The sequence below is a fragment of the Drosophila ananassae genome (genome assembly GCF_017639315.1).
Source record: "Drosophila ananassae strain 14024-0371.13 chromosome 4 unlocalized genomic scaffold, ASM1763931v2 tig00000070, whole genome shotgun sequence".
Classification (NCBI taxonomy): domain Eukaryota; kingdom Metazoa; phylum Arthropoda; class Insecta; order Diptera; family Drosophilidae; genus Drosophila; species Drosophila ananassae.
Window position 1 is genome coordinate 184,209 of NW_025319040.1, and position 27,358 is coordinate 211,566.

Here is a 27,358-nt window from a genome sequence, read left to right on the forward strand (position 1 = left end):
ACCGGATTCACTTACATCCTGGAGTATCGGCGTTATTCGTGATCGCACGCCAACGCTACTGGGTGTTTGGCGCACGCAACCTCATTCGAAAGATCACGCATGACTGTCTAAAATGCTTTAGACAACGGCAACACACATCTCACCAATTCATGTCAGATCTGCCGTCTGTCCGGGTTCGGCAGGCATTTCCGTTTGCAAACACTGGCTGCGACTACGCCAAGCCAATCACCCTCAAGGTCCACAAGGGACGAAATCCACGCAAGGAAAAGGGTTACATCTGCCTATTTGTATGCCTAGCCACTTCTGCCTTGCATTTGGAATTGGCTACAGATCTTACAACCGACAGATTCTTGGCGGCACTCAGACGATTCATCTCTCGCCGCGGAAAATGCTCGCAAATGTATAGCGACAACGGGAGAAACTTCGTCGGGGCAAAAAGGGTATTAAACGAAATGCAAACTCTTCTGAAGTCAGACGAACACAACAACACTGTACTGAAGGCCCTGGCAGACAAAGGAATCAACTGGAATTTCATTCCCCCCCATGCACCACACTGGGGTGGCAAATGGGAATCAGCTGTGCGCTCTGTCAAACTGCATCTTCATAGAGTCATTGGCAAGAATGTCCTCACCTTTGAGAAAATGCACACACTTCTCGCCCAAATAGAAGCTGTGGTCAACTCACGTCCACTATTCTCAACTTCGGACACTGAGGTCAACTATCTGTCGCCAGCACACTTCCTCATTGGTCGTCCCTACACGACAGTACCAGAAGGCGATCTATCAAATGTACCAATCAACCGTCTGGATTATTGGCAACAGACTCAAGCTATGCTGCAAGGCTTCTGGAAACAATGGCACATGGAATATCTTACATCACTCCATCATCGGCCAAAGTGGATGAACAAATCGGTCAACATGGCCAAAGATGACATCGTGCTCCTTAAGGATTCTCACACCCCGCCAGCAGCATGGCCTCTCGGAAGAGTCATCGAAACGTATCCAGGGAAGGATGGAATGGTCCGCGCTGTACGACTTAGGACACGCTCTTATATTTCAATAAATAAAGTTAATCATCAAATGGCTTTCTTTGTTTAAACTCACGTGCTCAGGCTGCGGGTCCTACTCTGATCTTCTTCTGCTACTGTTGTTGTTGCCGCCGTCGCTTTGTTTTGGCCTCGTCTCCGCTCCTGGTTCACTGAGTCTTGCCCTTATGGTTGTGTTCGCCACTCTTCGCCAAACACCGGCATGCATACGCCCTGCAGGATTTCTGGCCGACCAGAGGTTGAGCGGCGCGCCTCCTTTACCTGCATTTGAGCTAGCAAGGAAGGAGAGGGTTGGTAGTCTCTGCCCTTGCTAATTCGTCTGCGGGTCATATTCCCTCGGGGTACCCATATGAGGCGGATGTTATGATGCACCCCTCATTAAGATACTGCGACAGTTATTGACTGTCCTAGAGTTGATTGAGAAGCCGTCAAGTGCCTTAAGTGCCGCCTGACTGTCCGAGAAAATACATTAAGAATCCTGGTTGCCAGTTAGTGCTGGGAAGTTAGGTGTTTTTTTTACTGATAGCTTTTACTTCAGCCTGAAAGACACTTCATTGATTGGGTAGTCTAAAGGACTCGCTGAGACACAGACGCTAACAATAGAAACTCCCACCTGCCGCCCATTAATCTTTGATCCATTTGTTTTAATAGGAGAGCCCACTGGACCCGGGGTTTGTGCTTTCCATTCCTCTCTAGAGAGAATGGCGATTTTTTAGTTTACGGTTTGACGGAAATACAGTACGGTCGATATGAATACAAAAGTCCGTATCGCCCTCAGGCATGATGTGGTGCAGTCATGCTCCATAAATTCGCTTCTCGCAGTCGTATTGCCGCCACTGTGGCTAACTTAAACCCCATCGGTTTTACTAGTATTAGGTCTAGGATGAAGTCTAGGGCGTCGCTAGGCGTAGTACGCTATAATCTGACTATTTAAGGGCACATCCTCCATTTTAGAGAGAGCAAATGCCGCTTTATTTGCCTACGGTATTGAGCATCCAGTCCAGTTTCTTATCCAACGTGATGCCTAGGTACTTTTCACTACTACTAAGAGTTAGAGTTTCCCCTAGTAGCTTCGGAAGCTTAAGATTTGGTATATTATACTTCCTAGTAAACAGAACGAACTCTGTCTTGGACGGATTAAATAACTTAAGCCCGTTATTATGCGCCCAAGCTGAGAGCATTCCCAGTTTCCCCGCCATCAGATCGCACTAGTTAACTTTTCAGGTCAGAACTAGTTAACTTGTATACGAAGTGACGACGCAGATTCGCCGTGGCAGAGACCAGGTATTATGTTCACATGGTTGCAGAGTGGTCACGCATGTCGACTCAGCATTGTACTGGCATTGGACTCATCTGTGGTTATATTACCGGGCACTTGAGGAGCTGCTAAGATGTTTGTATTTAAATATTGTGAACAAGTGCTGCAATGTGTTTTTAATATAGTAAATGGACATTGTAGAATTAATGTAGAAGATTAAGTTTTGAATAGTATTGGAGTCTAGTATAAGTTAGCATAGGGCGGAGCGGGAGCGCAAGAAAAGCTCACTTGCGCTCTCCCGTGAATTCGCCCCGCTTCGCCGCAATCGATAATCTAGGCTTAAGTGATTTGTTGAATATAATCGAATTTATAAAGTGGAACCGAGTGCACGTAATTTTCGTAGTTGCATTATTTAAATTTTTACAGGAACCTTTTTTTTCTTTCGGTCTTTCGTGAAGCTGGTCTTTTTACCCTGGTCTTTTTACCCTGGGCTCTGGTTCACTTTGCTTCTCCCTGATGACTTCCCTACTTGGGTCTCGCTATTCTGGCTCACCTGTTTTCGGTCGGACGGACAGAACGTCACCTTCCTTGGGCTAGAATCTCCTCCTGATTTCTCCAGATAGGCACGGCTACTTTTTCACGTAATCGCTTAATTCTCACACTTGACTTTAAGCTTTCTTTGGGCTATCGTTCTCTCCAAATGCGGCCCTCCAACTCAACCCCCCTCTTTATATAGCATAATACCGTATCTGTTATAACATTATTCAATATTTATAAAAGCTATATTTTTAAATCCTTTCACTGGGGATAATAATATTCGTCAAAAGTGTGCACCGTAGTGAAGGAGACATCTCCGACACTATGAAGTATATAAAGTATTAGTATGAGACATACTCCGAGTGGATTTAAAGAGTGGTTGTTGTCGCTAAAGTTGTTTTCAGCTGCTAAATAAGTATCCAAAGCGTGTAAAATTCGGTTTTAGTAATGTGCTTGTGCACAAATATGCAGTCGCTCATATCTCTGGCCACCGCAAGGGCTGGACCTGGGAAAAATTCGGCTTCCGAATATTTCAATATTTTATTTTGAATTTATTATTAACAATTACAATTATCTGTTATTTTAAAAAATTATAGATTACATTAAGGCTAAATTTTACTAATAGTTATTAAATCAACTTAAATTTAATTTTATTTAGGGATAATTGAGGGTATAATAAATGCGAAAATATATCATAATTTTGAATAAATTAATTTAGGGTAATTTTTTTAACAACACAAAAAGGATGATGTTCCGCAAAGTGAACTCTACAAATTGGTAACAAAAGGGGTCGGAGGGACCTGGTTATTCTTTTTATACCCTTGCAGAGTGTATTATAATTTTGGTCAAAAGTGTGCAACGCAGTGAAGGAGACATCTCCGACCCTATAAAGTATATATATTCTTGATCAGGATCACCTCCTGAGTCGATATGAGCATGTCCGTCTGTCCGTCTGACCGTCGGTCCGTCTGTCCGTCTGTCTGTTTCTACGCAAACTAGTCTCTCAGTTTTAAAGCTATCGAGTTAAAACTTTGCACACACCCTTCTTTCCTTTGCAGGCAGTATATAAGTCGGAACGGCCGTGATCGGTCGACTATATCCTATAGCTGCCATATAACTGATTGATCGGAAATGCCATAACTTTGGTGTTTTTTAAGTTGGAGGGTTGAGACTTTCCACACATGTTACATTTGACCAAAATATCTTGTGTACAATTTCATAAGGATCGGCCGACTATATCCTATAGCTGTCATAGAACGATCGAAATTGTCATAACTTTGTTGTTTTTTGAGTTAGAAAGATGGGATTTGGTACAGATTCTATTTTGGGAAACAATCTGATTTGTCGAATTTCATAAGGTTCGGCCAACTATGTCCTATAGCTGTCATATAACTGATTGATCGGAAATGCTATAACTTCGTTGTTTTTCAAGTTAGAAGCATGGGAGTTTCAATGGATTCCTCTTTTGGCAAAATAATTCGATATGCCAAATTTCATAAGGATCGGCCGACTATATACGATCCGCTATATATCTAATAATATAAGATGCGTGGCGCCACCTAGCGGACTGCGACTCAACTGCAAGGGTATATCAACTTCGGCTCTGCCCGAAGTTAGCTTTCCTTTCTTGTTGAAACTGAAAATAATATTTTTTCCAGTAATATTTTCGAATCCATTTGACCAAGAACGATCCTATGGACCCCAGCACAAGTACAACGCACCTGCAATGGAGGTAGACTTAATCATTATAGCCGGCAACGATATGCTGAAAGGCGCAGTTTAAATTTTTTAATGTAAATAAAAAAAAACTGCACAGATTCTCTTACTCTTTTAATTAACCGAGTGTTGCGGACTCCAACGCATGAACAGTATTTAATTATAGGTCGAACCATAGAGAAATACTGAGTCATAGTGTTGAAAGGATCAATAAACTTTTTTTGAAAACTCTTTTAAAAGCGAGGCTTTATTACTGAAATATGTTAATGAAATATGTTGATTGAACGACAGCTTTTGGTCAAAAAGACCATAAGAGCTTATGCATTAATCATTATATACATAATTTCGATAATTTCGATTAGTATATATTGTAACAAACCGTTTTTGCTGGTTGGTGCTCGCAACAAATGCCGCGGCTAGCTCACAGAGTTTGTGGATCGTTCCACCGAATTTATAGATAAGACGTGATTGAGCGAACCCAGAAATAACAGAGTGCATTGTTTCACAAATATCCCCTTTCATTTTTTATTGTTTACAAAGGGTGAATATCACCGGCTATTCGGCTCGGTTCCGGGTTGGTACCAATAGACACGCCCCCCCAAAACTTGCGCCCAACAGGACGTGTGGTCTTGGTGCCTGGTGCCGGTTCGGCTCACGGTTCCCTCCGTTTGGGCTCACGTGTTCCAGTTGCGGGGCTTGTGTTAACCCTCTCCTACTGTCGCTGTTTCCGTTCCCTGTCGTCGCAGCTGCTCCTGTCGTCGTCGCTGTTCCTGGATCTTCGATATCCTTGGCTCACTGGGAATGCCCTTTCGCCGTGGCCGGCACCTAATCCGTGTTAGCAGACCAATAGGCTCACCTCCCAGGCATACGCCGGGCAGGATACGCTTCTTGGTGCCTGGTGCCTTTTTCCCTCTTTCCTTTTTTATACACTTGTCCGTCTGCCTGTCTGTCCGTCGGTTTCTACGCAACCTAGTCTCTCATTTTTAGAGCTATCGAGTTAAAACTTTGCACACACCCTTCTTTCCTTTGCAGGCAGTATTATGTTATTTTATTATTTTTTGAATTTTGATTTTTTTTTATATATTTTTCTTCTTCCTAATAATTATATTTCCCTAGTAAACATACATCTATCTTTTCTTCTTCTTTCTCCTAACACCTATATATTCCAACTACATGTATGTAGTTGTTATACCCTTGCAGAGGGTATTATAATTTTGGTCAAAAGTGTGCAACGCAGTGAAGGAGACATCTCCGACCCTATAAAGTGTATATATTCTTGATCGGGATCACCTCCTGAGTCGATATGAGCATGTCCGTTTGTCCGTCTGTCCGTCTGTCTGTCTGTCTGTTTGTCTGTCGGCTTCTACGCAAACTAGTCTCTCAGTTTTGGAGCTATCGAGTTGAAAATTTGCACACATCCTTCTTTTTCTTCCAGGTAGTACATAAGTCGGAACGGCCGGGATCGGTCGGCTATATCCTATAGCTGCCACATAACTGATTGATCGGAAATGGCATAACTTAGGTGTTTTTTAAAATAGAAAGCTGGGACTTGGTACAGATTCTATTTTGGATAAAATAATTTCATTCTCCAAATTTCATAAGGATCTGTCGACTATATCTTATAGCTGCCATATAACTGAACGATCGGAATTGGCATAACTTTGCTGTTTTTTAAGTTTGAAAGATGGGACTTGGTACAGATTCCATTTTGGGCAAAATAATCTTATTTGCCAAATTTCATATCGGCCAACTATATCCAATAGCCGCCATATAACTGAACGATCGGAAATGGTACAGCTGCAAGGGTATATCAACTTCGTCTCCGCCCGAAGTTAGCTTTCCTTTCTTGTTTTTTTTAAATTTTCTTTTGTTTTTTTTTTTTTTTATATATATTTTTTCATTTTTATATGTCTTTTTTTTCCTTTTTTTGTTTTGGATTTTTTTTGGTTCACACGAAATCCTCACATACCGTCGCCCATGGCTCCTCTGGGATCTGTCAGCATTTTCCGTGCGGCCTGCATCTAACTTGGTTTATACCGCATGCATGTTTCGCACTTTCTGACATACTTCCTTATGTCCCTTTGCATCCCTGGCCAGAATTACCTTGCTATTATTTTTGCAATTGTTGTTCTTCCGCCTAGATGTCCCGCTGTCGGTGCGTGTTGGTTCTCCTTCAACACATGCTGCCTCATATCCAGCGGCACGCACAGCTTCCATGACGCTACTTCTTTTCTTCCGGCTCTATGTGGATCATGTCGGTAAACCAGGCCTGCCTCTTATTATAGAATTCTGCCTTATGGCTGGGCACTCTTTCTCAGTCGCCGAGTCATTTTTCTCTGCGCCTATCAGCGTTCTACTGGCGTAAGCGACCGTGTTTATCCTTAAGTTTGCCGCCTTCAGTCTACGGAATACTTCCTTCAAATTTGCCATATGCTCCTCCCGTGTGCGTCCGATCGCTATGATGTCATCCTAATATGCACAAGTGTGCGGAGCCATATCCGAGCCTATGACCTAATCTAATGCCCTTTGGAACGTTGCCGAGGCTGAGTGCAACCCGAACGGCATCCCCTTCCACTGGTTTAGACCTTTCCGTGGTACCGTAAAGGCTTTCTGCTCCCCTTCTCCAGTGGGATTTGCTAATAGCCGTCTTTAAGGTCGAGGCCAAAATTATGCCTCCCTCAATTGTTCCAGTATGAAGTTTATCCGTGGCATCGGGTACGCATCCTTTACCGATTTTGCGTTTATTTGTCGGAAGTCCACGCACATTCTCCATGGACCCGTCTTTTTCTTTACCATAACGATGGGTGAGCTATAGGCGCTATTTGAAGGCTCCCTTTTCCAGCAGTTCTTCTACGTTTTCATTGATCTCCCCATGTATTTTGGGGTTCTTGGGGTAATACCTTTGCTTTATTGGGATGTCGTCCTTCAGCGTGATCCTATGCTGCGTTATGTTCGAACACCCCTTCTGGTTTGTGAACGTTGCCAGTAATTCCCCGTGGAACGACTGCAGATGAAATGAATGCTAGCCTGAACTCATCATCTTTATAGAATAAAGTAAAAACATTATCGCTAACCACTAATATGAGAGTTCAACTTCAAATTGATCAAAGTGCTGCAGAATTTTCCAAACAATTGTTAGCTGTTGGAAATGGAAAAGTCCCAGTTGATGCAACATCTGGATTAATTACTCTTACCAACGACTTTTGTCGATTTGTAGACTCTCAATTAGCACTTATTGAAAATGTTTCCCCAAACATTAGTGAGAATTATCAGAATTATGCTTGGTTGAGTCAACGAGCAATTCTTGCCGCAAAGAATATTAATGTACACGCACTGAATTCCACCATTCAAGCAAAAATTTCTGGCGATTTGATGACTTACAAATCCGTTGATTCCATAACAAATCCCGATGATGTAGTAAATTATACAACAGAGTTTTTTAACTCTCTGGACTTACCAGGATTTCCACCACATAACTTGCAACTCAAAGTTGGTTTCTATTTTTCTAGTGTTTATTAAAAAGTCTATTCATGACGTTCTTTAAATTTAATAGGTGCTTTGTATACCAAGGCGGATTAGTCGAAGCGGACGGATAGTTACACGGCACGCAAGCGTCGAAAAATATATTCAAAGTGTAATAAAATTTGTGTAAGGCAATGTTTATATCTTCACAAGCCAGTAAATCGGACCAATCAAATTCTAAAATTATCTTATTTACTTCCATAAACTCAGCCTTACGGAAGAACGAACTTTCTGATAATTAAGTGGAGAATTATCAAGGTAAATTAAGCAATTGTTTTCGATTCAAACCTCTAGAGTGGGATGATATAGATCCTCAGGGTTAGAAAGGGGCAAAGTTCTGAAAAGAGTAATATCACCAGGATCAAAAACGAAACACAAGTCCAGCAGCCGACCTAAAGAATTTCTAACGTGGTTAATTTACACGAGTGACATGTCCAACATGCCTGCAGGGAACTCGTGGTGCGAGTTAACAATGTTAAATTATTATTATTAAAATAATACAGCTGATGTATTATCCAGAAAAACAACAGCTAAAAAACTTTCAAACAACAAAATGTGATTTTATGGCCCCGATGTTCTTACATACGTATATGCCAGATAATTTCCCGACAAATTTATAGCAAAAAACAAAATTCGTTAGCACGGCGGCCGTTAAGGACCCATTTGGAGAAATAGCCGCAAATGGCCTTTTTGGCCGCTATCCGCAGGTTCCTTGTATGCCGAGGACAGCATAGTATAACATTGCAACAAACGGGAGATTGACCTTAAGTTCATTCTCCCCGAATGAGCGCCATCTTTTGGTAGTCTTTCGGAACTAAAATAAAAATTTAGTCAAGCAATAAAGATGGTGAACTATTAACATTAGCCCAAATTAGTTCTAGAATATTAAAGTTACTCAGAGTCACCATCAGACAGACGATCAGAAACGAAACGAATATAAGAAAAATTTTACCAGTATGTGGGTGGTTTGGATGGAGGTGGTATATAAGAACAGGTAACGTATAAAGATTGGCCGAACAAAATGATTTTAATACAAATAAATTCAATATCACCAAACTCTTGTAATATTACCACTTCAGAAGAATTTGGAGTCTACAGAAATTAACACTCCTCCTTCCCCTTGTTCTATCACATCTAAAAGTGGTGTACCAACTTGGAAAAACTTCGGTGTTAGTGAAGTAAGTGAAGTAGTGAAGTAAGTGTTAGTGAAGACATTAGTTTTTTGAAACTAAGAAAGATGAGGTGGAAGGTTTGGTTATTTTTTTGTTCACCGTACTTGGCTGATGTTCTTGAACGAAAATGTTCTCTGGCCAAAAGCTGGCGAAAAAATCGTCTTAAACATCTGGAAGGACACACGTATTTTAAAAGATGACATGTGCCTGGGTTTGAATTATTGGGTTTGGGATCACTTGAAGCGATGCCACAGAGAGATATTCGGAAGCCGAATCGGCCTTTGGGGTGGCCAGAGATATAAGCGGCTGCATAGTTGTCGGCTGAGCAGGCTGAAGATTATTCGCCACAAGCTCATCACTAAAAGAGGATTTATTACGCTTTGGAGACTCATTTAGTAGTTGAAGACTACTAAACTGTGTATCGAGCGCACAGAGTTGATCATTTATTTTACGAACACCGCTAATCAACTCCTTGAATCAGACAAGGCAGAGGCAGACAAGTTTAAATTCCACATTTTTTAAAACAAAATTATTAAAAATTAAATAACTAATTTTTTTAAAAGTATTAAAAATTAAATAATTAATTTATTAATATTATTTGTTTTTATTATTGAGGAACCTTGAACCACAGTACCAGGGAAACGAAAGGGCAGATTAAAGGGAGCTGTTAGTGAATAGAGATAAGAATCTCTATTGAGCGAGAGAAGCAGCAATAGAATAGAAGCAACACCGTAAGAGATGAAAAAGCAGAGCAGGGCTATGTTTGGAAGGAAAATTAATCAAATTATTATATTACCTCCAAATATATCACTGCACAAGCGAAGCGATACGGATCTAAAAACTGCAATTTGTTTTTTTTTTATTTTATTTGTGTAAAGGAATAAAAACCAATTATTTATGTAAAGCTTATAACAAATTTTATAAAAAGGCAGTGTGCACAAAGAGAGGAAGTTTGACTAAATATCTTTAGTAACTTATCAATTTTGGAGGTCTCACCCACACGATTGAAATATTTTTTGTCATTAAACATTCGATTTTAGTTATTAGTTTAAAGAGTCACAATATTTTCTAATGCTAAGGTTCTCAAAGACGGTCCAATGACAATGCACAGTCGCTTTGAATTGAGTCCCTCAATGGGAGGGAAATAGATAGACCTAGTGCCATGTACTGTACGTACTTTCGTTAACATTGACCAGGTAACCGTAGTTAAAGGAATTGTATGAATTTTACAACTAACTTTTACTTGGCGTTTTACACTTTAAACAAATTCAAATTCAAATTTCAAAGATTTGGCGGGCTGGTTTAAGACCAGTCCTCGCTGCTCTAGGGCCCAAATGGTTGTGAGAATGCTGGGAAGAGAAAAGTCTCCCGGAGTATTACCCAGAGGGTAACTTTTGTTCCGGGAGACTTTCCATGAAATTGGCGGGCTCCTGGAGAGAGCACTTTCTCCTGTTGTTGTTTCTGGGGTCGTCGGGTCGCATTCGTCCCATGGTCGTCTTGGCGCTAGGTGGCAACTCCATATGCCAGGCGGGACCAGTTGGCAGCTCTCGTTTCTGGTGCTTTGCCCCAGGTGGCAACTCCGACCACCAGGCCGGGCAGGTTGGCAGCACTCATCGCAGAAATGGGTAAATATAGGAAGAAAATTTAAGAGTTTGTGAGTTTTTGCATTTCAGGGAGACATTTAGGACAACACATTGAGGGACGGCATTGTGGGACAGGGGATTTTGCCGGTTGGCGTGTTCAAGGGCGTCGTCTTTCTGGTGCATCGGGTCGTGTCGTCTTTGAGGGTAAGTTTTGTTATGGTTTCTTCTTCTTATTAGTCTTCCAATTGTCGGTGTTTTTCCTTAAGCTAATCAGGTACGTTTGCAGGTGAATCCAGTGGAGGTCGTCAAGTGGATAAGGGTTATCACAGGTGAGTATCACAGATAGTTGGTAAGTCGGCAGTCAGCGTCGTTAATAGGAAATTTTTGGATCAAAAACATGGAATGCAGTATTAAGAAGAAGACGGATGATTATGTAAACATTGCAAACATGTAAACAATGAGGACTTCAAGACAAGATTAAAAGACAGCAATTTGGGACGACATTGAGCAGACAGGTACGCAGATGATCCTGGAACAGGTGCCATCCTTTGGAAGTGCAATAGCTTCTCAGGCATCAATTCCCTTCAGGGGGGATATTTGGAGCGTATTAATTTCAATTTTCCATCATTTCAGTTCCTCGGTGTCGGCAGCGTGGGATGGCAATTTCCAGGTAAATATATATATGTGTTTTCCCATGATCCTGTCTTATTTCAATTTGCCCTTTATTCCTCCAGGTTTTGCACGTTCGTGAAGGGTCAAAGAAAAGGTAAGTAGGCTAAATTTTGTTTGGTTTTAGCGGCGTCAGGATTAATTTTATTTTTCTCTTTTCTTTCCAGGAACAATGTCCAGCAAGAATGGGCGCTCGTGGTTAGGATCATTTGGAGCAAGAGAAGCAGGAGGAAGGTCATCATTGGACAGGAGCTTTGAAGGAGGAGATATAATAAGATGAGTTCCAATAGCACTTTGATGTAGAACCCCTTGTAAGATTTTTGTATCTTCTTTTCTCGTTTCAGGTTGCCGACGCTCTAGGACATGGAAACATCGTCAAGTTTGGTAGTGGATGGCCGAGCGAACTGTGGGTGGCCTGTTCCAGAAATATCCCATTTCGTAGCCAGAGGAGAGAAGGCACAGGTGAGTATGATGTCCTGAGACTGGCAGTCAGACAAATTTGTAATAAATATTCCTCAAGCAGGAGCAGTGGCTGTGCGATCTTGTTTCTGTGTCTGACAATTTTGATCGCCCCCTCTATTAAAATGCATCGTTGCCGGGAGATTTGAGGCAGCGTTGGAACACACCCACACACACACACCATACAATCATCGCCGATGCTGGAATATGGGAGGAGTTTCTACGGAGGAGCCAGTGAGTAGTCACGGGTTAAGCTGCATCGGTTTGTGTTTTGGAGAGGCAGTCCCGGAGGGGCTAGCGTTAGGTCCCCAGGGAGAAAAATTGTGATCAGTCATGGGGTTCTGAGGAGGATCCTTCGCTGTTTAGCAGGTCGATGACAGGTGGTGGGAAGTATTTTTCCCCTGTTAGGATTATTTCGTCTGGTAGGACAAGTCGCCTGATAGATAGGGGTTGGCCTCGTACCATCCTAGCAGCCCTTTCGCGGGTAATTTCCCCATGTATGAAAGATCTCCTAGTCCAGTTTATAGCCCTCTCACCTAGGCGGTCAATCCCTTTGCTGGAAAGGTTTGGGTGTACGTATTTGGTCCTGGATACATCACTGTTGGAGCCTTCGTTCTCCTTCTTTATCTCAAGCCTAAGGAGAGTCGGGATAGTGCAGGATTTCGGTGGGACTCGCTTGTTTTGTCCGTTGCCATTGTCATTGTAATGATCCAGGACTTGTTTGGATAGTCTGGGTCTTTGTTTTTTTGTGCTGACGGGGGTAACTGGGTTAAGGCCAAGGTGTTGCGCTGCCAGATTTACATGCATTAATAGGGCGTAAGCGAGTCTAGCACTTTGTGCTCCATAAATCTCCTCAAGTGTTTTAATGTTGAAGGTGCTGGCTAGGACCTTATTAGTGGTGTGCCTACCCGCTTCCAGTGATCCAGTGATTATAATGGCGTTTGTGGCAGATTGGACCTTCATCACTGCCGAATCTGAGGCCAGCGATGCCCAGACCGGGATGGCATGTTGCCAGATGGGGATAATAAGCTGCTTAATCAGCGTAGCCTTGGTGGGTTTGGGTAGGGGGCTGTGCGGACCAATTAGCCACTCAAGACTCTTTGCCCTAGCCCTCAGCCTTATGCAAAGGAGGGAAATGTGAAGGCTCATCTTTATTTTCCTATCCAATGTGACCCCAAGGTATTTGTATTTGTTAGCCTGAGGTATGATCTGTCCATTGAGGTGGAGTTTCGTCTGGTTGGTTTGGGTCATATTTTGTCCAGAAAAGAAGGAGACGTGGGCGCATTTTTTAACATTGAAGGTCATGCGCCATTTGTTTGCCCATTCGGAGATGACGTTGAGGTATGCTTGCAGATGCTTTGCGTGTTCCTTTGGCTGTTTGTGTGACATAAGTACCGCTGTATCGTCTGCATATGTGGCTAGAAGGAGCTTGGTCGGGGTAAGAGTACAGTTCCTGGAGATAATGGGAACTGCATCTGGGAGTGGCATGTCAGAGGTGTAGATCGAGTATAGGATTGGGCCGAGGATGCTCCCTTGGGGCACTCCAGCACTGATGGAACCAAGCCTGGATCTGATTCCACCAGTTCCTTTCACCTTGAAAGTCCTGTTTTGGATGTAGCTGGTGAGGACTTTGTGTAGTTGTTTAGGGACAATCTTGGAAAGTTTTTGTAAAAGTCCCTCATGCCAAACCCTATCGAAAGCCTGCGAGAAGTCCAAAAAGATGGCCGAGCAGTGTTCCTTTTCTTCAAATGCTCTCAGGATGTGTTGCGTGACCCTCAACACTTGCTGTTCCGAACTGTGTTCTGGGCGAAAGCCAAACTGGTGTTCTGGTATGGCTTCCGCAAAGTTCTTACACTTGAAAAGCTTGGAGAGAAGGAGGCGCTCAAACAGCTTTCCAAAGCCGGAGAGGAGACTTATGGGCCTGTAGGAGTCCGGGCAATGATTTGGCTTCCCCGTCTTATGGATCATGGTGATGACAGCTAGTTTCCATTGATGGGGGAAATGGCCGAGTCTTAGAACAGAGTTGTAAATATGCAATAGGTAGAGGACTGCCTTCTTTGGTAGTAATTTGATAAGGGCGTTTTGGATTTGGTCTTCCCCAGGGCTCTTCGCGGTCGCCAGAGCAGCAATCTGTGTTTGGAGCTCCTCCAGCCTGAAGAAAATCGGGGCCGAGGGGGGAGAAGGTGAGTGTGCATAGAAATCATTAAGATCATTTATTATAGCAATTCTTTCCTGTTCCAGAGTGGTCATTTTGGGGGAGAACCTATCCTCCAGGTGTTTGACGAAGGCGTCCGCCTTTTCTTTAGAGGAACGGGTCCATATGTGGTCGGAGGAAGCTGGCGAGTGTCCAGAGGACCTGAACTGTACTGGGATCTTGAGAGGATGGTCAGATTGGGGTTGACTTTTGATGTGCCTGGTAATTTTCCAAATCTTGGCCATGTTGTATCTATCTTCAGGGTCAAGATTGAGGAGCATGCGGTTTACCTGGGCTTGTTTTAGTCTTTTAATTGCTTTTTTAAACTTGTTTCTTACTCTGGAAAACTTTGCTTTATTTTCAGGTGAGGGATCCTCTTTCATTTTGGAGAAACATGCTTGCAATAGCTGAAGAAGGATGCTGGCTGGTTTATCAAGCTTAGTCGTGTGACGAGAAGGATGTTTGATCGAATATCGGGAGGCGTTGTTTGCGGTGGGAGTGGCGTGTAAAGCAGCGCTCTCAATGTTTTTAAGTAAGATGCCAACGCAGTCTTCAATATCCTCCCCACTGTTTATTTCAGTATTTAAAAGAATGTATTTTAAAAGAAGCGTTTCCCCACATCTGGTTTTTTGCATTCCAGTCCCCCGCAATGATGAACCTCAGTGATTGTGGAATACATAGTTGGTCTATCCCTTTCAGGAGGCGAGGAAAATCGTCGTTTTGCCATTTCACAGATGGTGGGCAATAGATGGAGGCAAGTATGACATTTTGTACGGCAATAGGGCAGATTTGTACCGCTTCTTCATTTCTAGGTACAAAGACCGAATGGGAAAGGTCGCTACGAACTACTGCGACACCGGATTTAGGGCTGTGTAAGCCTTGTATCCAGGGATATCAATGGTTCATGTCCTAATTTCGCTGACGAGCAGGACGTCAACATCACGTCCCCTTAAGAACGCTGAGAGCTCGTCAATTTTGTTATGGATGCCCCCAGCGTTCCAGAACACAATCTTTAAGCTCTTGGGAGCTTTAGGCATAGGGACAGTCATTGGCGTCTAGGCTGTTATTTAAAATCGAAGCCATTTCGATTGTCTGGATAGAGCAGGATAAGTTGGCTAGAAAGTCATTGTCCGGTGAGGCCTCTGTTATGTCAAACATATTTGTAATTTTAATAAACAGTGTTGACAATTTATTTATTTTTTTCTCGATAGAAGCCACTTTTTCCAGCAGCTTGGACTGGGCAGCCTCGTGGGTGAATGCCAGTTTCTCCAGCAGCTTGTGCCAGTGCAGCTGGGATTTTACACTGGATTGGCGCGAGTTTTTGAGAGCTGCGCCAGTCCGTTTTTGGATCAAACTCTCCTGAGGAGTTGGCCATCCCTGCCCTCGAAGCCGTTGGGAGCGCTCCTTTCCCTCTTGCTCCAGTTGGAGCCTCTCCTGAAAGCGAGCCAGATGCGCCTCTGCCGGATTTGGTCGCCTCTGTTGCCTAAATGGGTTGTAGTTGCTGCGCTGTTCCGTTGGATGTTGCCGTTGCTGGTTTAGCCTTCGGTCCAGATTTGTTTCGGCCATCCTTGACCTGTGATGGGGGGATTTTTGCAGTTGCCTTGTCGAGTGGTGGCGCGGGTCCTTGTTGGGCCGTTGTTTAATTGGATGGTGGGGGGTAGGAGTCATTTCGTCATTTTGAAGGATAGTCCAGTAGTTGTTGTTGCTCGGCTCGTTTCGGTTCTGGGAGGGACCCACGTCCTTCTTTAGTGGGCGGTGACTCCGCTGACGCTCAGGCGGAGCAACCGGGCGGAGGGTATCCTGGGCCGCTCTTCTCTTCACCTCCTGGAAGACCCTACAACCCTTATAGGCACTTATGTGCCGACCCCCACAGTTGCAGCATCGAGGGGGTACATGTCTGGGCTTTTTGCAGGCTGTGGTGGGGTGCTGCCCTGCACACTTCATGCAGACGAAGGCTCGTCTGCATGAGCCCTTTTTGTGCCCATGTTTTTGGCAACGGTGGCATTGGGCCAATGCAAGGGCATTCGTAGGCGGACGGAAGGGCAAGGACAAGGACATTAGCGGGACCGGGGGCTTACGAAGGGGGACAATGGGAGGGGCCATCGCTGTAGGAGTTTTAATGTTGTTGTTTTTATTGCTGCTGTTTCCATTAATTTGGGCCCCTTCCCTGGCCCCGTTTCCCTTTACCCTATTGGCATCAGCTCTTGCTTCCACCCGTTCCATGTAGAGCCGTTGGGCATAAAGACTCTTGAAGACAGGAGTCTTTTCTGGCTTGTAATGGAAGGGGGAGGAAACATCCATCAGTGCAGGACCCTGAGGATTATGATTGGGCGTAGTGTGGACCGTAGCTTTATCTTCTTTTCTCGTTTCAGGTTGCCGACGATCTAGGACATGGAACATCGTCAAGTTTGGTAGTGGATGGCCGAGCGAACTGTGGGTGGCCTGTTCCAGAAATATCCCATTTTGTAGCCAGAGGAGAGAAGGCACAGGTGATATATTCCTCAAGCAGGAGCAGTGGCTGTGCGATCTTGTTTCTGTGTCTGACAATTTTGATCGCCCCCTCTATTAAAATGCATCGTTGCCGGGAGATTTGAGGCAGCGTTGGAACACACCCACACACACACACCATACAATCATCGCCGATGCTGGAATATGGGAGGAGTTTCTACGGAGGAGCCAGTGAGTAGTCACGGGTTAAGCTGCATCGGTTTGTGTTTTGGAGAGGCAGTCCCGGAGGGGCTAGCGTTAGGTCCCCAGGGAGAAAAATTGTGATCAGTCATGGGGTTCGGAGGAGGATCCTTCGCTGTTTAGCAGGTCGATGACAGGTGGTGGGAAGTATTTTTCCCCTGTTAGGATTATTTCGTCTGGTAGGACAAGTCGCCTGATAGATAGGGGTTGGCCTCGTACCATCCTAGCAGCCCTTTCGCGGGTAATTTCCCCATGTATGAAAGATCTCCTAGTCCAGTTTATAGCCCTCTCACCTAGGCGGTCAATCCCTTTGCTGGAAAGGTTTGGGTGTACGTATTTGGTCCTGGATACATCACTATTGGAGCCTTCGTTCTCCTTCTTTATCTCAAGCCTAAGGAGAGTCGGGATAGTGCAGGATTTCGGTGGGACTCGCTTGTTTTGTCCGTTGCCATTGTCATTGTAATGATCCAGGACTTGTTTGGATAGTCTGGGTCTTTGTTTTTTTGTGCTGACGGGGGTAACTGGGTTAAGGCCAAGGTGTTGCGCTGCCAGATTTACATGCATTAATAGGGCGTAAGCGAGTCTAGCACTTTGTGCTCCATAAATCTCCTCAAGTGTTTTAATGTTGAAGGTGCTGGCTAGGACCTTATTAGTGGTGTGCCTACCCGCTTCCAGTGATCGTCTTATAATGGCGTTTGTGGCAGATTGGACCTTCATCACTGCCGAATCTGAGGCCAGCGATGCCCAGACCGGGATGGCATGTTGCCAGATGGGGATAATAAGCTGCTTAATCAGCGTAGCCTTGGTGGGTTTGGGTAGGGGGCTGTGCGGACCAATTAGCCACTCAAGACTCTTTGCCCTAGCCCTCAGCCTTATGCAAAGGAGGGAAATGTGAAGGCTCATCTTTATTTTCCTATCCAATGTGACCCCAAGGTATTTGTATTTGTTAGCCTGAGGTATGATCTGTCCATTGAGGTGGAGTTTCGTCTGGTTGGTTTGGGTCATATTTTGTCCAGAAAAGAAGGAGACGTGGGCGCATTTTTTAACATTGAAGGTCATGCGCCATTTGTTTGCCCATTCGGAGATGACGTTGAGGTATGCTTGCAGATGCTTTGCGTGTTCCTTTGGCTGTTTGTGTGACATAAGTACCGCTGTATCGTCTGCATATGTGGCTAGAAGGAGCTTGGTCGGGGTAAGAGTACAGTTCCTGGAGATAATGGGAACTGCATCTGGGAGTGGCATGTCAGAGGTGTAGATCGAGTATAGGATTGGGCCGAGGATGCTCCCTTGGGGCACTCCAGCACTGATGGAACCAAGCCTGGATCTGATTCCACCAGTTCCTTTCACCTTGAAAGTCCTGTTTTGGAGGTAGCTGGTGAGGACTTTGTGTAGTTGTTTAGGGACAATCTTGGAAAGTTTTTGTAAAAGTCCCTCATGCCAAACCCTATCGAAAGCCTGCGAGAAGTCCAAAAAGATGGCCGAGCAGTGTTCCTTTTCTTCAAATGCTCTCAGGATGTGTTGCGTGACCCTCAACACTTGCTGTTCCGAACTGTGTTCTGGGCGAAAGCCAAACTGGTGTTCTGGTATGGCTTCCGCAAAGTTCTTACACTTGAAAAGCTTGGAGAGAAGGAGGCGCTCAAACAGCTTTCCAAAGCCGGAGAGGAGACTTATGGGCCTGTAGGAGTCCGGGCAATGATTTGGCTTCCCCGTCTTATGGATCATGGTGATGACAGCTAGTTTCCATTGATGGGGGAAATGGCCGAGTCTTAGAACAGAGTTGTAAATATGCAATAGGTAGAGGACTGCCTTCTTTGGTAGTAATTTGATAAGGGCGTTTTGGATTTGGTCTTCCCCAGGGCTCTTCGCGGTCGCCAGAGCAGCAATCTGTGTTTGGAGCTCCTCCAGCCTGAAGAAAATCGGGGCCGAGGGGGGAGAAGGTGAGTGTGCATAGAAATCATTAAGATCATTTATTATAGCAATTCTTTCCTGTTCCAGAGTGGTCATTTTGGGGGAGAACCTATCCTCCAGGTGTTTGACGAAGGCGTCCGCCTTTTCTTTAGAGGAACGGGTCCATATGTGGTCGGAGGAAGCTGGCGAGTGTCCAGAGGACCTGAACTGTACTGGGATCTTGAGAGGATGGTCAGATTGGGGTTGACTTTTGATGTGCCTGGTAATTTTCCAAATCTTGGCCATGTTGTATCTATCTTCAGGGTCAAGATTGAGGAGCATGCGGTTTACCTGGGCTTGTTTTAGTCTTTTAATTGCTTTTTTAAACTTGTTTCTTACTCTGGAAAACTTTGCTTTATTTTCAGGTGAGGGATCCTCTTTCATTTTGGAGAAACATGCTTGCAATAGCTGAAGAAGGATGCTGGCTGGTTTATCAAGCTTAGTCGTGTGACGAGAAGGATGTTTGGTCGAATATCGGGAGGCGTTGTTTGCGGTGGGAGTGGCGTGTAAAGCAGCGCTCTCAATGTTTTTAAGTAAGATGCCAACGCAGTCTTCAATATCCTCCCCACTGTTTATTTCAGTATTTAAAAGAATGTATTTTTCCAGATGGTCCCTGAATGCTTTGATTCTGTGAGATCCTCGTGGGAGGGGAGGAGGTCTTGGCGCAGCCTGTTCGACATCTGGACTGATTAAAGGAGTTTTGCCCAGTGCCGCATTGATGATGAGTGGGACATGGTCAGAGGATAATTCGGATACCGATGAGATGGAGATGTGGGTAGGGAGGAAACCCGAATACACGGCAAAATCTATTGCCGAGGGATTTGCCTTTTTGTTAAAGGGATAACAAGTGGCCTCTCCTGTAGCAAGTATGTTATATCTGTTTTTTGCTTGGACTGCTTCCGCTAACAATTTCCCTCTGTTGCAGCTACGAGCGTTTCCCCACATCTGGTTTTTTGCATTCCAGTCCCCCGCAATGATGAACCTCAGTGATTGTGGATTACATAGTTGGTCTATCCCTTTCAGGAGGCGAGGAAAATCGTCGTTTTGCCATTTCACAGATGGTGGGCAATAGATGGAGGCAAGTATGACATTTTGTACGGCAATAGGGCAGATTTGTACCGCTTCTTCATTTCTAGGTACAAAGACCGAATGGGCAAGGTCGCTACGAACTACTGCGACACCGGATTTAGGGCTGTGTAAGCCTTGTATCCAGGGATATCAATGGTTCATGTCCTAATTTCGCTGACGAGCAGGACGTCAACATCACGTCCCCTTAAGAACGCTGAGAGCTCGTCAATTTTGTTATGGATGCCCCCAGCGTTCCAGAACACAATCTTTAAGCTCTTGGGAGCTTTAGGCATAGGGACAGTCATTGGCGTCTAGGCTGTTATTTAAAATCGAAGCCATTTCGATTGTCTGGATAGAGCAGGATAAGTTGGCTAGAAAGTCATTGTCCGGTGAGGCCTCTGTTATGTCAAACATATTTGTAATTTTAATAAACAGTGTTGACAATTTATTTATTTTTTTCTCGATAGAAGCCACTTTTTCCAGCAGCTTGGACTGGGCAGCCTCGTGGGTGAATGCCAGTTTCTCCAGCAGCTTGTGCCAGTGCAGCTGGGATTTTACACTGGATTGGCGCGAGTTTTTGAGAGCTGCGCCAGTCCGTTTTTGGATCAAACTCTCCTGAGGAGTTGGCCATCCCTGCCCTCGAAGCCGTTGGGAGCGCTCCTTTCCCTCTTGCTCCAGTTGGAGCCTCTCCTGAAAGCGAGCCAGATGCGCCTCTGCCGGATTTGGTCGCCTCTGTTGCCTAAATGGGTTGTAGTTGCTGCGCTGTTCCGTTGGATGTTGCCGTTGCTGGTTTAGCCTTCGGTCCAGATTTGTTTCGGCCATCCTTGACCTGTGATGGGGGGATTTTTGCAGTTGCCTTGTCGAGTGGTGGCGCGGGTCCCTGTTGGGCCGTTGTTTAATTGGATGGTGGGGGGTAGGAGTCATTTCGTCATTTTGAAGGATAGTCCAGTAGTTGTTGTTGCTCGGCTCGTTTCGGTTCTGGGAGGGACCCACGTCCTTCTTTAGTGGGCGGTGACTCCGCTGACGCTCAGGCGGAGCAACCGGGCGGAGGGTATCCTGGGCCGCTCTTCTCTTCACCTCCTGGAAGACCCTACAACCCTTATAGGCACTTATGTGCCGACCCCCACAGTTGCAGCATCGAGGGGGTACATGTCTGGGCTTTTTGCAGGCTGTGGTGGGGTGCTGCCCTGCACACTTCATGCAGACGAAGGCTCGTCTGCATGAGCCCTTTTTGTGCCCATGTTTTTGGCAACGGTGGCATTGGGCCAATGCAAGGGCATTCGTAGGCGGACGGAAGGGCAAGGACAAGGACATTAGCGGGACCGGGGGCTTACGAAGGGGGACAATGGGAGGGGCCATCGCTGTAGGAGTTTTAATGTTGTTGTTTTTATTGCTGCTGTTTCCATTAATTTGGGCCCCTTCCCTGGCCCCGTTTCCCTTTACCCTATTGGCATCAGCTCTTGCTTCCACCCGTTCCATGTAGAGCCGTTGGGCATAAAGACTCTTGAAGACAGGAGTCTTTTCTGGCTTGTAATGGAAGGGGGAGGAAACATCCATCAGTGCAGGACCCTGAGGATTATGATTGGGCGTAGTGTGGACCGTAGCTTTAACATTAAAAACCACGGGGCCCATGTCTGCCGAGCTGGACTCGCTGGCTCTAAGCGGAGTTGGTTTTTTAGGGGCTGGTTTACTTGATTGATTCATTGTGGCGAGTTTGGCGGGTCTGGTGGGGGATGAATATTCGGGCTCCTGCTGCAAAATCTGGCTGTATGTGGTTTTGGGGGCATTGGGGGGAGGGGGGTTTGCATCGCTATCTTTAAGTTGTGAGAAAAAGTTTCTCAACAACTCATCAGATAAAATTTTAATAGGCGATTTGTTGTTTTTTGTTGTGTTGTTGTTTGGATGGGCCAGCTGGTCCAACTTGGGCGCAACATGTTCAAACTCCCGGTTGGCTCTCTTGATGTCGTTGGTTAGCGTAGTTGGAGAGGAAGACAACAGCCGTTTATTGTTTTTGTTTATGGCTGTGTTTGAACCAACAGGTGGCTCACGATCAGCTGTAGGGCTTGTTGTTTTTTTGGGCAAGGCGGAAGCTAAGGTCTTGGTTGCTTGTATTTCAATGTTCGCGCCAATTTCAGGACCCGTAGTCAGGGAAGAGGAAAGTGGGGTATAGTGTGTGTGTGTCTGTGAGTGTGCTTGGGTGCATTGCTTCGCGCCAATTTCAGTCCCCATAGGCAAGGGAGAAGAAAGTGGTGCAGTATGTGTGTGTGGCTGTGTTTGTGTGAGTGTATGGGGGTGTGTGCTTATTGGAACTGTTGTCTTATTACTCTTATCTATTGCATTTGGCGGGCTCTTTGCCTTGGAAGAGGGGTCATAGAGGGAAAGTGGATCTGGCTGTGTGTGTGTGTGTGTATTTGCATTTATTTTTGGCGGGCTCTTCTCCTTGGAAGAGGGGTCATAGAGGGAAAGTGGATCTGGCTGTGTGTGTGTGTGTGTATGGGATATTTTATTTGTATTTATTTTTGGCGGGCTCTTCGCTTTTGAAGAGGGGTCAGCGGGGGGAGTCCTTAAATTGGCGTCACACACATTCACGCAGGAATCATCTGATGATTGCAATGAGGATCCTGGGTGACGCCCCGAATAGGGGGAAGAAAGTTCAATTTTCTCAGTGGACTCACCACCATAAGGCCACCATAAGGAAGTAAATGGCTCGATGTTGTCCAGGTTGATATTGTCCATCTCCTTTTGTATTTCTGTCCTTGTGTCCTCCATATCTCCTTTTTAAGTCTCCTTTTAATTAATAAGTCACTTCAACTTGTTTTTTTTTTTTAATGTGTTTTTTTTTTTATTTGTTTTCTTTTAAAGGAATTGTATGAATTTTACAAATAACTTTTACTTGGCGTTTTACACTTTAAACAAATTCAAATTCAAATTTCAAAGATTTGGCGGGCTGGTTTAAGACCAGTCCTCGCTGCTCCAGGGCCCAAATGGTTGTGAGAATGCTGGGAAGAGAAAAGTCTCCCGGAGTATTACCCAGAGGGCAACTTTTGTTCCGGGAGACTTTCCATGAAATTGGCGGGCTCCTGGAGAGAGCACTTTCTCCTGTTGTTGTTTCTGGGGTCGTCGGGTCGCATTCGTCCCATGGTCGTCTTGGCGCTAGGTGGCAACTCCATATGCCAGGCGGGACCAGTTGGCAGCTCTCGTTTCTGGTGCTTTGCCCCAGGTGGCAACTCCGACCACCAGGCCGGGCAGGTTGGCAGCGCTCATCGCAAAAATGGGTAAATATAGGAAGAAAATTTAAGAGTTTGTGAGTTTTTGCATTTCAGGGAGACATTTAGGACAACACATTGAGGGACGGCATTGTGGGACAGGGGATTTTGCCGGTTGGCGTGTTCAAGGGCGTCGTCTTTCTGGTGCATCGGGTCGTGTCGTCTTTGAGGGTAAGTTTTGTTATCAGGTACGTTTGCAGGTGAATCCAGTGGAGGTCGTCAAGTGGATAAGGGTTATCACAGGTGAGTGTCACAGAGAGTTGGTAAGTCGGCAGTCAGCGTCGTTAATAGGAAATTTTTGGATCAAAAACATGGAATGCAGTATTAAGAAGAAGACGGATGATTATGTAAACATTGAAAACATGTAAACAATGAGGACTTCAAGACAAGATTAAAAGACAGCAATTTGGGACGACATTGAGCAGACAGGTACGCAGATGATCCTGGAGCAGGTGCCATCCTTTGGAAGTGCAATAGCTTCTCAGGCATCAATTCCCTTCAGGGGGGATATTTGGAGCGTATTAATTTCAATTTTCCATCATTTTAGTTCCTCGGTGTCGGCAGCGTGGGATGGCAATTTCCAGGTAAATATATATATGTGTTTTCCCATGATCCAGGGTCTTATTTCAATTTGCCCTTTATTCCTCCAGGTTTTGCACGTTCGTGAAGGGTCAAAGAATAGGTAAGTAGGCTAAATTTTGTTTGGTTTTAGCGGCGTCAGGATTAATTTTATTTTTCTCTTTTCTTTCCAGGAACAATGTCCAGCAAGAATGGGCGCTCGTGGTTAGGATCATTTGGAGCAAGAGAAGCAGGAGGAAGGTCATCATTGGACAGGAGCTTTGAAGGAGGAGATATAATAAGATGAGTTCCAATAGCACTTTGATGTAGAACCCCTTGTAAGATTTTTGTATCTTCTTTTCTCGTTTCAGGTTGCCGACGCTCTAGGACATGGAAACATCGTCAAGTTTGGTAGTGGATGGCCGAGCGAACTGTGGGTGGCCTGTTCCAGAAATATCCCATTTTGTAGCCAGAGGAGAGAAGGCACAGGTGAGTATGATGTCCTGAGACTGGCAGTCAGACAAATTTGTAATATATATTCCTCAAGCAGGAGCAGTGGCTGTGCGATCTTGTTTCTGTGTCTGACAATTTTGATCGCCCCCTCTATTAAAATGCATCGTTGCCGGGAGATTTGAGGCAGCGTTGGAACACACCCACACACCCACACACACACACCATACAATCATCGCCGATGCTGGAATATGGGAGGAGTTTCTACGGAGGAGCCAGTGAGTAGTCACGGGTTAAGCTGCATCGGTTTGTGTTGTGTTTGCGGGGGGCTAGCGTTAGGTCCCCAGGGAGAAAAATTGTGATCAGTCATGGGGTTCGGAGGAGGATCCTTCGCTGTTTAGCAGGTCGATGACAGGTGGTGGGAAGTATTTTTCCCCTGTTAGGATTATTTCGTCTGGTAGGACAAGTCGCCTGATAGATAGGGGTTGGCCTCGTACCATCCTAGCAGCCCTTTCGCGGGTAATTTCCCCATGTATGAAAGATCTCCTAGTCCAGTTTATAGCCCTCTCACCTAGGCGGTCAATCCCTTTGCTGGAAAGGTTTGGGTGTACGTATTTGGTCCTGGATACATCACTGTTGGAGCCTTCGTTCTCCTTCTTTATCTCAAGCCTAAGGAGAGTCGGGATAGTGCAGGATTTCGGTGGGACTCGCTTGTTTTGTCCGTTGCCATTGTCATTGTAATGATCCAGGACTTGTTTGGATAGTCTGGGTCTTTGTTTTTTTGTGCTGACGGGGGTAACTGGGTTAAGGCCAAGGTGTTGCGCTGCCAGATTTACATGCATTAATAGGGCGTAAGCGAGTCTAGCACTTTGTGCTCCATAAATCTCCTCAAGTGTTTTAATGTTGAAGGTGCTGGCTAGGACCTTATTAGTGGTGTGCCTACCCGCTTCCAGTGATCGTCTTATAATGGCGTTTGTGGCAGATTGGACCTTCATCACTGCCGAATCTGAGGCCAGCGATGCCCAGACCGGGATGGCATGTTGCCAGATGGGGATAATAAGCTGCTTAATCAGCGTAGCCTTGGTGGGTTTGGGTAGGGGGCTGTGCGGACCAATTAGCCACTCAAGACTCTTTGCCCTAGCCCTCAGCCTTATGCAAAGGAGGGAAATGTGAAGGCTCATATTTATTTTCCTATCCAATGTGACCCCAAGGTATTTGTATTTGTTAGCCTGAGGTATGATCTGTCCATTGAGGAGGAGTTTCGTCTGGTTGGTTTGGGTCATATTTTGTCCAGAAAAGAAGGAGACGTGGGCGCATTTTTTAACATTGAAGGTCATGCGCCATTTGTTTGCCCATTCGGAGATGACGTTGAGGTATGCTTGCAGATGCTTTGCGTGTTCCTTTGGCTGTTTGTGTGACATAAGTACCGCTGTATCGTCTGCATATGTGGCTAGAAGGAGCTTGGTCGGGGTAAGAGTACAGTTCCTGGAGATAATGGGAACTGCATCTGGGAGTGGCATGTCAGAGGTGTAGATCGAGTATAGGATTGGGCCGAGGATGCTCCCTTGGGGCACTCCAGCACTGATGGAACCAAGTTTGGCCTGGATCTGATTCCACCAGTTCCTTTCACCTTGAAAGTCCTGTTTTGGAGGTAGCTGGTGAGGACTTTGTGTAGTTGTTTAGGGACAATCTTGGAAAGTTTTTGTAAAAGTCCCTCATGCCAAACCCTATCGAAAGCCTGCGAGAAGTCCAAAAAGATGGCCGAGCAGTGTTCCTTTTCTTCAAATGCTCTCAGGATGTGTTGCGTGACCCTCAACACTTGCTGTTCCGAACTGTGTTCTGGGCGAAAGCCAAACTGGTGTTCTGGTATGGGTTCCGCAAAGTTCTTACACTTGAAAAGCTTGGAGAGAAGGAGGCGCTCAAACAGCTTTCCAAAGCCGGAGAGGAGACTTATGGGCCTGTAGGAGTCCGGGCAATGATTTGGCTTCCCCGTCTTATGGATCATGGTGATGACAGCTAGTTTCCATTGATGGGGGAAATAGCCGAGTCTTAGAACAGAGTTGTAAATATGCAATAGGTAGAGGACTGCCTTCTTTGGTAGTAATTTGATAAGGGCGTTTTGGATTTGGTCTTCCCCAGGGCTCTTCGCGGTCGCCAGAGCAGCAATCTGTGTTTGGAGCTCCTCCAGCCTGAAGAAAATCGGGGCCGAGGGGGGAGAAGGTGAGTGTGCATAGAAATCATTAAGATCATTTATTATAGCAATTCTTTCCTCTTCCAGAGTGGTCATTTTGGGGGAGAACCTATCCTCCAGGTGTTTGACGAAGGCGTCCGCCTTTTCTTTAGAGGAACGGGTCCATATGTGGTCGGAGGAAGCTGGCGAGTGCCCAGAGGACCTGGACTGTACAGGGATCTTGAAAGGATGGTCAGATTGGGGTTGACTTTTGATGTGACTGGTAATTTTCCAAATCTTGGCCATGTTGTATCTATCTTCAGGGTCAAGATTGAGGAGAATGCGGTTTACCTGGGCTTGTTTTAGTCTTTTAATTGCTTTTTTAAACTTGTTTCTTACTCTGGAAAACTTTGCTTTATTTTCAGGTGAGGGATCCTCTTTCATTTTGGAGAAACATGCTTGCAATAGCTGAAGAAGGATGCTGGCTGGTTTATCAAGCTTAGTCGTGTGACGAGAAGGATGTTTGGTCGAATATCGGGAGGCGTTGTTTGCGGTGGGAGTGGCGTGTAAAGCAGCGCTCTCAATGTTTTTAAGTAAGATGCCAACGCAGTCTTCAATATCCTCCCCACTGTTTATTTCAGTATTTAAAAGAATGTATTTTTCCAGATGGTCCCTGAATGCTTTGATTCTGTGAGATCCTCGTGGGAGGGGAGGAGGTCTTGGCGCAGCCTGTTCGACATCTGGACTGATTAAAGGAGTTTTGCCCAGTGCCGCATTGATGATGAGTGGGACATGGTCAGAGGATAATTCGGATACCGATGAGATGGAGATGTGGGTAGCCAGCTCGGCCACTCGAAGACACTCGAAGGTCATAGGAAGCAGCGGGGTCGGCGGGGAAAGAAGCGGCCGGCGATTGCGCAGCTGTGTTTAGAAAATGCATAAAACACAGAAATGCATTTGGGATGTCCAGGGGGGGATCGCGGGGCATCGGGACGAAGTCCGATGACCGGCACAAAAATAATGCGGATCGGAGGCCTAAGCGGGGCAATCGGGGGA

The 27,358-nt window shown here is 45.3% G+C and overlaps 1 long non-coding RNA gene across 1 annotated transcript; it reads left to right on the forward strand.

Annotated features, from left to right (window-relative positions):
- Window positions 1-24,236: 24,236 nt before the first annotated feature.
- Window positions 24,237-26,624, forward strand: LOC123257835. Its single transcript, XR_006507900.1, has 3 exons — window positions 24,237-24,410; window positions 26,272-26,352; window positions 26,411-26,624. It is a non-coding gene; the product is annotated as an uncharacterized LOC123257835 (long non-coding RNA).
- The last annotated feature ends 734 nt before the right edge of the window (window positions 26,625-27,358 follow it).